The 13,035-nt window shown below is 41.7% G+C and overlaps 1 protein-coding gene across 1 annotated transcript in view; it reads left to right on the top strand.

Annotated features, from left to right (window-relative positions):
• The window catches only part of unc13ba (unc-13 homolog Ba (C. elegans)), a gene marked incomplete at both ends in the record, with an annotated part of 217,013 nt that overhangs the window by 184,898 nt on the left and 19,080 nt on the right, over window positions 1–13,035 (top strand). The window lies entirely within an intron of this gene.

The raw sequence follows: 13,035 nt of genomic DNA on the forward strand, positions 1-13,035 counted from the left end.
AAATACTATTGACTGTGTCACTCAAAAAGTCACCAGCCAATTGGAATGCGCCCCTGAAAAGAGCCCACCCCTGAAAGGTTAGTGTCTGAAATGAAACCAAACAATCAAGAATCAAAACCAAAGACTGTGAAGCGCAACCAAATAGAGAGAAAGAAGAAACTGCAAACAAACTCAATTTAACTAAATAAAAGCCTGATAGTTTCCATGATGTTTGATAATTTTTGATTTTGAGATAATTTATTTTACTTAAGTTTTTAGAAAGTTTTGGTTTTAATTGTTGTTTTTTACTTGAGTTTTAAAAAGTTTTGCTGGAGATTCTGAAACAAATCAGATTCCATATAGATCCGAGTCTGAGAAAAACTCTGTCACTCTGTCTATCTTGGTCTGTTGACGTCATTTCTGGGGAAAATATCTGAAATCTTTGGGAAATATCTGCACTTGGGTTCTTTATTGATGACTTGAGGCCAGTATGATCATCACCTGTCCCGCGAGGCTGAGCTTGTGGTTTTCTTCCTACAGTTAACTGCTGAGGAGGAGAGGGTATGTCTGGGCTTATTTTATTCTTTTCTCCCTGCTTTCCCTGTCAGAAGCATAAAGTACTAAAGTAAAAAACCCACCAGAACCTCCTGCCAGTCGTCAGACTTCCCTCCCACCCAGTAGTGTCTGTATATTTATAGACAAGAGATCAATTAGAGCCTCTCCTCTTCCTCTCCCTCCTCTTCTTCGGCACCCAGTGTTCCCTCCCAGTGATAAACTGTGTTTCCAGTTCACCTGGTGTAACTTCTATCTGCTGCTGTTTGTATCCCAAAAGCTTCAGGAAGAGGAGGAACCCGATGAGTGTGATGAGGAGGTGGGTCCGTTTGCTTCTCTGTTGCAACGTTTAGCTTCTTTAAGAGGTTTCAGGCTGGTTTGATGCGCCGTGCGTTGCGTGCACGTGTGCTTTTCCTGGCAGGGGTTGGAAAGCATCCAAAAGGCTAGTACATCAACATGTTTGCATAAATCCGAGGAGTTTGGCTAAATTTCTGTTGCTTTAATAAATTAGTGTCACCAATTGCAGGGATGCAATAAAGGGTCTTTGTTTGGGATCTGCAACGTGTTAATCAAGGTTTTTATTCTCTTTTTACACTAAATTGCAAAAAATCTAAGATTAAAAACAAACAAGACTGGAAAAGATCCAGAGCTGCTGTTCTGCTTAGACGTGCCACCTTGTTAAAGGATGAATTTCTACATCTGTCCATCTGCTGCCACCCTGTCACACATTTTCCCTCCAGTTCAGGATTGAACTATCAAAAATATTCAGCTCTGTAATGTAGAGATAATTCATTTAAATGTGCGTCATGTTTTTTAGACAAACTGAAGAGCTAAAGGTTCGGTTTAATGTTAAAAAAATCTAATGAATTTATGAAGGTAGGTGCCTCAACATTGTAAGTGTTTGTTGCCTCCTATGTTTATGCGTGGAGGACGATTCCTTCGTGTAGATTAGGATATCTGTTAGGGCTGTGACGATGTGCTTTTGTCCCAATTCAATTCCGATTTTTTTGGGTGCCGATTCGATTAAAATTGCGATTCTCACTATTCTTCAATATTGCTAATATTTGTAGATTAAAAACAAAAAAAATTATAAAACTTTTTTCCTTTTTTGCTTGTCATTTTTCTTGATTTGAATTGGGAAAAACAACCCAGCAGCCAGACCATCGTTCTGCTGCTGTAATGCCCAAGAAGACAAGTAAAAAGATCAATAAAACAATAAAAATGACCAAAATTTTGTGATGGATTATATGTCCATCCATCCATCCATTTTCTGCCGCTTATCCGGGGTCGGGTCGCGGGGGCAGCAGCCTAAGCAGGGAAGCCCAGACTTCCCTCTCCCCAGCCACATTTGCCAACTCTGCGGGGGGCATCCCGAGGCGTTCCCAGGCCAGCCGAGAGATATAATCCCTCCAGCGTGTCCTGGGTCTTCCCCGGCGTCTCCTCCCAGAGGGACGTGCCTGGAACACCTCACCAGGGAGGCCCAGGAGGCATCCTGACCAGATGCCCGAGCCACCTCAACTGGTTCCTCTCGATGCGGAGGAGCAGCGGCTCTACTCTGATCTCCTCCTGGATGACCGAGCTCCTCACCATATCTCTAAGGGAGAGCCCGGCCACCCTGCGGAGGAAACCCATTTCAGCCGCCTGTATACGAGATCTCGTTCTTTCGGTCACGACCCACAGCTCATGACCACAGGTGAGGGTAGGAACGTAGATCGACTGGTAAATCGAGAGCTTCACCTTCTGGCTCAGCTCCTTCTTCACCACGACAGACCGGCGCAGAGCCCGCATTACTGCAGACGCCGCACCGATCCGTCTGTCGATCTCGCGCTCCATCCTTCCCTCACTCGTGAACAAGACCCCGAGATATTTAAACTCCTCCACTTGAGGCAGGACCTCGCTCCCGACCCGGAGAGGGCAATCCACCCTATTCCGGCTGAGGACCATGGAGGTGCTGATTCTCATCCCAGCCGCTTCACACTCGGCCGCGAATCGCTCAAGCGAGAGCTGGAGATCACGACCAGATGAAGCCAACAGGACCACGTCATCCGCAAAAAGCAGGGACCCAATCCTGAGGCCACCAAGTCGGATCCCCTCAACACCTCGACTGCGCCTAGAAATTCTGTCCATATAAGTTATGAACAGAATCGGTGATAAAGGGCAGCCTTGGCGGAGTCCAACCCTCACCGGAAACGAATCCGACTTACTACCGGCAATGCGGACCAAGCTCTGACACCTGTCGTACAGGGACCGGACAGCTCGTACAAGGGGGTCCGGTACCCCATACTCCCGGAGTACCCCCCACAGGAGCCCCCGGGGGACACGGCCGAATGCCTTCTCCAGGTCCACAAAAGACATGTAGACTGGTTGGGCAAACTCCCATGCCCCCTCCAGGACCCCAAAGAGGGTACAGAGCTGGTCCACTGTTCCACGACCAGGACGAAAACCACACTGCTCCTCCTCAATCCGGGATTCGACTATCCGGCAGACCCTCCTCTCCAGGACCCCTGAATAGACCTTACCAGGGAGGCTGAGGGGTGTGATTCCCCTGTAATTGGAACACACCCTCCGGTCCCCCTTCTTAAATAGGGGGACCACCACCCCAGACTGCCAATCCAGCGGTACTGCCCCCGATGTCCACGCGATGCTGCAGAGGCGTGTCAGCCAGGACAGCCCCACAGCATCCAGAGCCTTAAGGAACTCCGGGCGGATCTCATCCACCCCCGGGGCCTTGCCGCCAAGGAGCTTTTTGACCACCTCAGTGACTTCAGCCCCAGAGATAGGAGAGTCCACCTCTGAGCCCGCCAGCTCTGCTTCCTCATCGGAAGACGTGTTGGTAGGATTGAGGAGCTCTTCGAAGTATTCCTTCCACCGACCCACTACGTCCCGAGTTGAGGTCAGCAGCTCCCCACCTCCACTGTACACAGTATTGATGGAGCACTGCTTCCCCCTCCTGAGCCGCCGGATGGTGGACCAGAATCTCCTCAAAGCCGTCCGGAAGTCTTTCTCCATGGCCTCGCCGAACTCCTCCCATGCCCGAGTTTTTGCCTCGGCAACAGCCGAAGCCGCATGCCGCTTAGCCCGTCGGTACCCATCATCTGCCTCCAGAGTCCCACAGGCCAAGAAGGCCCGATAGGACTCCTTCTTCAGCTTGACGGCATCCCTCACTGTTGGTGTCCACCAACGAGTCCTGGGATTACCGCCACGACAGGCACCAACGACCTTACAGCCACAGCACCGGCCGGCCGCCAAAGCAATAGAGGCACGGAACACTGCCCATTCGGACTCAATGTCCCCCGCCTCACTCGGGACATAGTTGAAGCTCTGCTGAAGGTGGGAGTTGAAGCTCGCTCTGACGGGGGACTCAGCCAGACGTTCCCAGCAGACCCTCACAACACGTTTGGGTCTGCCAGATCTGACCAGCCTCCTCCCCCACCACCTGAGCCAACTCACCACCAGGTGGTGATCAGTTGACAGCTCCGCCCCCCTCTTCACCCAAGTGTCCAAGGCATGTGGCCGCAGGTCCGACGATATGACTACAAAATCGATCATCGAACTGCGGCCCAGGGAATCCTGATGCCAGGTGTACATATGGACACTCTTATGTTGGAACATGGTGTTCATTATGGACAATCCATGACGAGCACAGAAGTCCAATAACAAAACACCATTTTGGTTCAGAGGGGGGGGACCATGCCTCCCAATCACTCCCCTCCAGGTCTCACTGTCATTGCCCACGTGAGCATTGAAGTCCCCCAGCAGAACAATGGAGTCCCGAGAAGGAGCACCCTCCAGCACTCCCTCCAAGGACTCCAGAAAGGGTGGGTACTCTGAACTGCTGTTTGGCGCATAAGCACAGACAACAGTCAGGACCCGTCCCCCCACCCGGAGGCGGAGGGAAACTACCCTTTCATCCACCGGGGTAAACCCCAACGTGCAGGCACCAAGCTGGGGGCTGATGAGAATGCCCACACCTGCTCGGCGCCTCCCACCATGAGCAACTCCAGAGTGGAAGAAAGTCCAGCCCCTTTCGAGGGTACTGGTTCCAGAGCCCAAGCCATGCGTCGAGGTGAGTCCAACTATATCTAGCCGGAACCGCTCAACCTCGCGCACAAGCTCAGGCTCCTTCCCCACCAGAGAGGTGACGTTCCACGTCCCTAGAGCCAGCTTCTGCAGCCGGGGATCGGACCGCCAGGGTCCCCCTTGCTGCCGCCCAGCTCACATTGCACCCGACCCCTACGGCTCCTCCCGCAGATGGTGAGCCCACGGGAGGTGGGGCCCATGTAACCCTTTCGGGCTGAGCCCGACCGGGCCCCATGGGCGAAGGCCCGGCCACCAGACGCTCGCTCTCGTACCCCACCTCCAGGCCTGGCTCCGCGTCCGGGCAAGGGAACATTTCTGCCCAGGTTGGTCGTCATCGTAGAGGTCGATGATATGTATTTATTTAAAAATAAAATCGCTTTTTTTTTTAAAATTGATTTTAAAATTGTGAAGCAAAAAAAAATCTAGATTTTCTATTTTTTGATTTGATTTTCCCACTCCTATTATCTGTTTTTATTTGTTGGTTTTTTGTTTTTTGTTTTTTTTATCGATATCTTATATACAAATGACAGTTTTTAATTTCCAATAACAACATGTGAATCTCAAGTAAACTACATGCGTCAACCCTATTTTTTGTGACGATTGGCTGTGATGATGTGCTTTTGTCCCAATTCGATTAAATTCTGATTTTTTTTTTTTTTTTTTTTTTGGGTGCTGATTCGATTTAAATTGCGATTCTCACAATTCCTCAATATTGCTGATTTTTTTAGAGTAAAAATAAAAGAAAGTGTAAAACTTTCTTTTGCGCATCATTTTTCTTGATTTCTGTGTAAAACTTTCTTTTGCGTGTCATTTTTCTTGATTTCTGTTACAACCCAGTAGCCAGACCATCATTCTGCTGCTATAATGCCAAAGAAGAGAAGTAAAAAGATCAATAAAAACAATAAAAATAACAAAAATTTCATAACGGATTATTTTTATTTATTTAAAAAACATTTGATTTTAAAATTGTGAAGCAAAAAAATCCAGATTTATTTTTCGATTCAATTTTCCCACCCCTAGTGAATCACATGTAGTTCACATGTAAATGACATGTCTATAACACATAATCCACAACTAACAGACGCTTTATTCACGTTCAATTCAGCCTTATTTGTACAACGCCACTTCGCAACAATGTTATCTCAGCGCGCTTCACAATCATCGATTCAAGCCAATTCATAATCAATAGCCTAGTTGAGGAAAACCAACAGATTGCATCTTGACTTGGATCCAATCTGCCATCCTGAGCTGCACAAGGTGACAGTGGGAAGGAAAAAACTCTTTTAACAGGAAGGAAAATGTGGAGAACTTGTGTCTTAACCGTAAGAAACTTGAAAGCTTGTTGGGAATATGCTTCCTTACGGCGGATATAGTTCGATGTGTCTGGACTAAAGATGAAGATAAAAGTAAATCTGTAAAGAACAGGATGAGGATTTTTCTGTTTCACTGCAGCTGAAAACTGAAACCAATGAGAAGGCTTGGTGCCCATTTCTCATGTGCTCCTGATCGAGTTACTTTACAGGTCGTCCTAAATGATCTCATTAAACCAGATGTTGATAGCAGCTGTTTTTGTTCTTCCATAATCACACTTATTTGTTTTTGTCTGTACACCAGCCGGTCTCTGAGGCGGGGGATGACATGGTGGGTTGGCTGCACAAACACAAACACAAGAGACTAAAATCACCTTCATATGCACCAGTTTACTTTGTTTGTCTTGTTTATATCTGTTTGCATTTTGTTTTACTCCCACCTTCATCGCCTCCAGTCAGAGGATTCCAAGGTGAGGGACGTTCCCAACGTTCCCAGTTCACACGATTTCCTGTAATATCCTTCGTTCTTTCCTTTGATCATTTTTCTCATCTTGATTTTACTTCGTTGTTTTAAACGGCAGTCTGGCTGCTCAGACTCGGAGGGATCTGAGGTAAGAAATATAAAGTTGTCTTTGCCTGGTTCTCATTAAATATCAAGAAACAGACCTTTTATCGTTTTTATATCCTTCGGAATAAAAACCACTTTAGGTAAATATGATTTAGTAGCTTATAGATGAGTGTGTATTGGCAGGAATCTGGCGATGTGATGTGTATTGAAGTACAACATATTGTGATTTTTCCTAACTGCGATTAACCTTCACACAAAATATTGTGATATTTTGGTAACTTTTGCATAATCCTCCCATTTTTTGTTGCTTAAAATAAAAAAAATCAAAGCCACATTTTCCCACATGCAATATTTTACTTCTGCAGACATGTACAGTCACTTTAATTTGTCTCTAATAGTATTTCATTTTCATTTAGTTAACATTACACAACATACATGAGACAATATATCGTCATTAGAGATGCACCGATCCACTTTTCAGGAGTTTCGATCCGATATCTGAAATTTGAATATCTGCCGATACCGATATTTGCCGATACCAAATCGGATCGGTTTGATATTATTGTTATGTAAACAATATTGTGACTATGGTTATTATTGCTGTTATAACTGTGTAAGATTTCATTAGGTTGTAATAAATGACCCGTCCTTTCTGAAGTTGCCTCACCAATCCAAATATATTACAGATCGAACAATTTCAACAGGTTTTATTCTGATTTGGCACATTTTACCTAAATACAACTATAAATGTGTGGTTTTGAAACAAAGATTTCACTGTTAGTGGAACAAAAAATGTCACATTTAAACATTAAAGACATTTATTTCTTTTAAAACATGTCTGAAGCATGTCATCAAACACATCTGCACTGGCTTGACTAGTGTGGTATCGGGTATCGGTACACTAATTAATACCAAGTACGAGTACACACGCTTGGTATTGAGCCGATACCGATACTGGTATCAGTATCGGTGCATCCCTAATTGTCTATATATATATATATATATATATATATATATATATATATATATATATATATATATAATAGAAATATTCCATAAAAATTTTAATTTCATCTTGTCCTAGTTATTACTAAGGTAAAGTTGGTAATTATGTGTACATGTACATATGAAATGTTATACTATATTAGTTTAGTGTGTTGGATGACTCTCCTAATGTCCTGAAGTGGAAAAATTGCAAATATACCATCCTCACTTATGAATAAACTAGAAAACAGCCTTTGAATAGAAGTCTACTGTAGTGGAAACGATGCATCAAAGGTTTAAAAAAAAAAAAAAAAATTAATCTGATAAATGTGATTTTACCACTAATTATGAATCTATGATCAGGCTTTTTCAGTTTTAAACTTAACTAGGAAAAATAATAATAAAAATATGCAAAATTATTTAAAAACCAGTTTTCACAGCTCAAGCTACTTTTTATAGATATTCATCCACAGAAGTGAGTCTGTTAGTGGCTGCACCTATACAACGTGTCCTCGTAAGGAGGAAAAAACAGACAACTTTATCATTTAATTGTGTTTTTATCAGTCAAAGTAAGAAACGTCTTCTGAAACACAGTTTCAGGATGAGTAAACCAGTGTTTGAGAAACCTCTGATCATTAACGCGACCTGTCAAACATCATGTACTTCATTATGTCTGCTGTCTGTTAAATGACCTATCAGCTGCTTCCTGAGCGCGCTTCACAGATCCTTTCATGGAGTCGATGCCACAGTATCCTCAAATCATGCCGGTGAAGCTCTTTAAACATTTACAGCTTCCTCCTCCAGAGAGAGATTAGCTAATTAGCCGATGGGTTGCCAGGTAATTGAATGTGATGGTGTGAAAATGATGAATTTATCCGCCGCTAAATGCAGCTTTTCAGTCTGAGTTGCTTCATGGCTGGACTGAACGCACGTTTTGAGACATATAAATGTTTATGTTGAGATTTTTTCTGCGTGCATTCAGCAGTAAAACTGCTCTGAAAACACTTTTGAATATGGTAAAACTAAAGATTCCTTCATATCTGAAGCCGACGTCAAACTTGGCCAAACAAAGGAGTTATGTATGTTTTTACTTTATTCTCATTCATGTTAAATAAGTCTCACATGTGGATATTTTTAAACCATAAACACATGAATGACTTTCTTAAAGTCTGAACCTGATGTACACTCATCTGCCACTTTATCATGCCCACCTTGCTGGTACCAGATCGGACCTTCAGAACTGCTTTCATTCTTGCTGTCAGAGATCCAACAAGGTGGAAACATTCCTCAGATGTTGATATGAAGCATCACACAGTTGCTGCATATCACCATGAAAATTTCCCGTTCTACCACATTCTATTCTATTCTACAGTCTTCTTTCATCTAGAACCACTTATATGTGATTAGTTATCAATTAACTAAAACAGCTAACCTAACCTGCATGCCTCGCGTGGAGAACCTGGAGAGAACCCAGGCGTACATGGGGAGAACATGCAGACTCCGTTCATTTAATTTCTGATCTTTTGATTCTCCATCTCATCAGTCTACTGTATGTTATGATGTACTTACCTGTGATGCTGAAGTACTAGTACGTGTAAATATCATGGCATCTTCGTGAAAAACCACATTTCTGCAACGTGTTCTTGTTATTTTATTGATAAAACTGTCCTGCTTTCCTCGTCCGATCTGTCCCACCCAAACTGATCCTGCTACTCACTTTCAGGTTGATAACAAAGACAAAGAGAAAAAGGTTGGTTGGTTCAGGCCTGCTAATCAGTTGTTGGTGGTTTTCAGTCTGAGTTGTGTTCTGTTTGTGGTGCTGTATTTGTAAAGTAGTCTCAGCTGTGTGTGGTTGTGTTTTGTTTGTAACAAACAGAAATTACCAGTATGTTTACCCAGTATCAGTCTTTTCTAAAGGTCTCCATGGTAACTACATCAGCATCAAAAGAAAATAAAAGCAGTAAAACCACTCAGGCTCTTAATTTGAAAGAATACATGAAGACAACATGAATAAAATCATAAATTTTGTGATAAACTCAACCATAGCGGGGTTTTTCAGCTTCCTTTTATTTTTTTGTATAAGGTTATGAGGTATGTATGACAATATGATACAACACAATGTAATATACTGTAGTACGATACAATGCAACGTGATATCATACGATACAACAAAAGGAAACATCTTACGATATGAAGCAATATAACAGTAATGTAATGACAACTGCTTTTAGTGCTGCATACCCAAACCAAGTGGTAGACATAGCCCTGGCAGGTTTATTTCCACAAAAAAATTCTATAAGATTCATAATATTCACTGAAAATTTAGCTCTAAATTGCTAAGCAGGCAGTTAAAGGGTTAAAATATCATGCTACAACTAAGATCAGTAGGTGTTATATCATGTAGCTTCATTCATTTTTTATTGCTGGAAAGCAAAAACTAAAAAATGTAGTGTTGTGCTAATATAATATCTTGTTTAGTTAAACATTTTTTCTCATTCTCATATCTTTTTAGATGACTAAATATCTGATTAATAGTTGCAGGACTTGAAATTCCATGAATCATATTAGTGAATTATTTACTGAAACAAAAGAATAAATGATTCAGAGAAACCTCAGCTTTAAGGTAAAACTGTGTGGGTTTTTATAGATGCGATCCCTGTTAAAGTCCCTGTTTCCACCAGACAGCCTTCCTTTGTGATCTAGCAGCACCATGATGCTTCAGGGAGGTCTGAGAGCTGCATGCTATTAATCTGAGAAGATTGGAAATGTGATTGAAGTGGAATCCAAAAACTTGAGATTTTCTGATCTTTTTGTGACCAAGAGAGTCACAAAAAGAGTTTTGCAGAACTGAAAGCTCAACATACTGTATATTTAAACGAAGGTGCCTTGTGGAAATGCAGGGAACGTTTGTGCAAAGTCACTGAAACTTTTTGTATATTTGAGAACTGAAGCTGGCATCTGTTTGCTGTGCTGAAAGTACTTGTCCACCATGTGTCCTCCTGCAGGACGAATCCTCAGATTATGATGACAGTGAGGAGGAGGAGAAGGTTTGATGTCTTTACAATAAGTCAGTCTAACCATCATCACTAACCTCTCCTCTCCTACTGACATATCTCAGCAATGACAGAAGTCATCACATGTTGACTGAATCCTCCAGTAAATCCTCCATCTCCATTATTTCAGTTTATCTCTGACTGAGTTAAAGAAGCATATTCCTCATCCTCATTTATCATCTTCCCTCAAACCTTTTGTTTTTATTGTTTTGTCTTCATAAACATTCTTGTTTTTATTCTTTTCTTTTCCAAAAGCTTGACAAGGAAAAGGTGAGCCATGAAATTATTCACTCAACAGTTTTGAGTGGCTTGTTTTTATGTATTTTAGTGACATTTTTTATCTTTTTTTTCTTCATTTCTTTCCAGTCTGAGTCCAAAAAGGAAAAGGTGTGTTCGCAACTGTTGGTTAATAGAGAATATTAACACTAAATACATATATAATGTTATTGTTCTTTTCTCTTAAATCTTTTCTCTTAAAGTATATATTTGTAATGAAAAATGATAAAATAAGTAAAATATACTTCAATACAGATAGAGATAACATCTTTTAAAGTATGTTCAACTTTAAGCTAATTTTAAGATAGCTAAAGCTAGCTTGAATTAACGCTATCTTAAGCTAGCTAAATGCCTCAACCTAAAGATAACTTGAAAGAGATTTATTTTGTAAAAGTTGTTTATTTTTTAATGTGGGGTTGTGTGAAGTACTTGTAAATAGTCAATATTATCTTAATATACAGGAGTCAGAATGATCTAAGCATAGAGAATTGATGAGGAGTTCTGACTTGAAGGCTAAGCTAACATGAAGCTAAGCTAACAGCTAGTCCTAGGAAGACCATAGATGAATGAATTTCCACCACATAAACTTGAACCTCAAATTTTGTAGCAGTTACAGTAAATGCTTCATTATGGGAAATTAACACAATGTTTTACCAATATTTTCCCAGTTGAAGACCATCCATTTTGCTTTCCTGTCATGTTGCGCGTGTGTTGACTGTAATTGGGTAGATCAATATTCACATGATAGAAAGTTATAAGGAGTTTAATAGGGGCTGAAGAATTAAAAAATAAACTCCTTTAGTCCTAAAAACTAAACATCTCTAAAAGTATCTCTGCTTTAGTTTTCTTTTCCTTATTGTTTCTTACTGTTATAATAAAAAAAAAAAGTTATTTATGTAAACTTCATACCCATGTCAAACTCCAGGGGAAATCATCGTCTTAAAAATGAAAAGATTTTTTTGATCACCTTTCATTTACACAGATTTGATCACATCAGACTTATCAAGTTCAAACAACTGATGTAAATATGTTGCAGCATAATGAGCTTAGAGTTGTTCTAGATTTGTTTTTTTCGTTGCTTTGTGTTGTTAATCAGACAACGCAAACCTGTAAATATGTACACAATAATACGGAAGGCTTACAGTGCATTTTTGTGCCTCATAATTACCATTTCACAAGAGGTTAAGTAAGAAAGTCTTTGAACAATGTTGGGTGGGATGGGGATCAAACATCGTTCTCCAGAAGTCCATATCCACCCCCTCATACCGCCTTAAAAAAGCTCTTTGAAACTTATAAGTTTTTTTTTGTAAGTGAACGTGATATTCTGCAGTTTGCAGAGGACTAAAACAACAAAGAAATAACTAATCAGGGTCTTTTATCCCACACATAATTACCCCAAAGCTTTGATTTGTTTTAGTTTTACAGCTCACTGAGCTGTCCTACCTGCAACACGGCTGTGTTGGTTCGTTTTAAGTACTCTGATATCGGTGTCTTCAGGAGATCGCTGTTATCAGCAGCTAAAAGCAGGAACAGCCAGTTTTAACACAACCTGCTCACCAGAAAGCTGAAGATCCACATATTTCCCCTCAGGAACTGGTATATATTGGGAACAGGAGTGAGTAAATACAGGGAGATATTCAGCAATGCAACTGTAAGTTAACAGTGCTGCTCTTCTGCTGCGTTTACTGTATGCTGCTAATACTCCAAGTGGGCAGTTTACCCTGATAAAATGAGGCAAACCTTTGTTTGTGGCATTTTTAAAAGATAGGCGGGTGCTTCGGCCTCTAAAAAGCTCCATACTGGTTTCTGTCCAATTAGTCAATTAGGTGATTGGAGGCTTGAGCTTCTGTCCTTGGAGTAAATCAGAATAAACACCCTGTTCAAAGATAGAAAAGCCTTGCTAGCTTCTGTCCACATGAAGGAAAAGGCAAACCATCAACCTCCAGTAGCTGCCCCCAGTGGGGATTCATCTTCTATCAATGAACATATCTCAGCCCAGATTCTGGAGGCCATTAAAGCTCATGAGATCATTGTGTTTCTAAAAAAAAAAAAAGTATCTGAAAGTGTGAATCTCATGTTTGATTCTATGTCAAACTAAGCCAAGGCTGGTGGGAGCTCTTCAGCCCCTCAGGTTGAGGACATTAAGCAGGAAACCTGTAAGAGCTTCACCCAGTTAAGCAGCAATTGACTTTGTTAATGTGTGAGTCGGTGTCTGAGGGATGCGTGCGTGTGC

This window comes from Telmatherina bonti (assembly GCF_933228915.1).
Source record: "Telmatherina bonti genome assembly, chromosome: 13".
NCBI lineage: Eukaryota > Metazoa > Chordata > Actinopteri > Atheriniformes > Telmatherinidae > Telmatherina > Telmatherina bonti.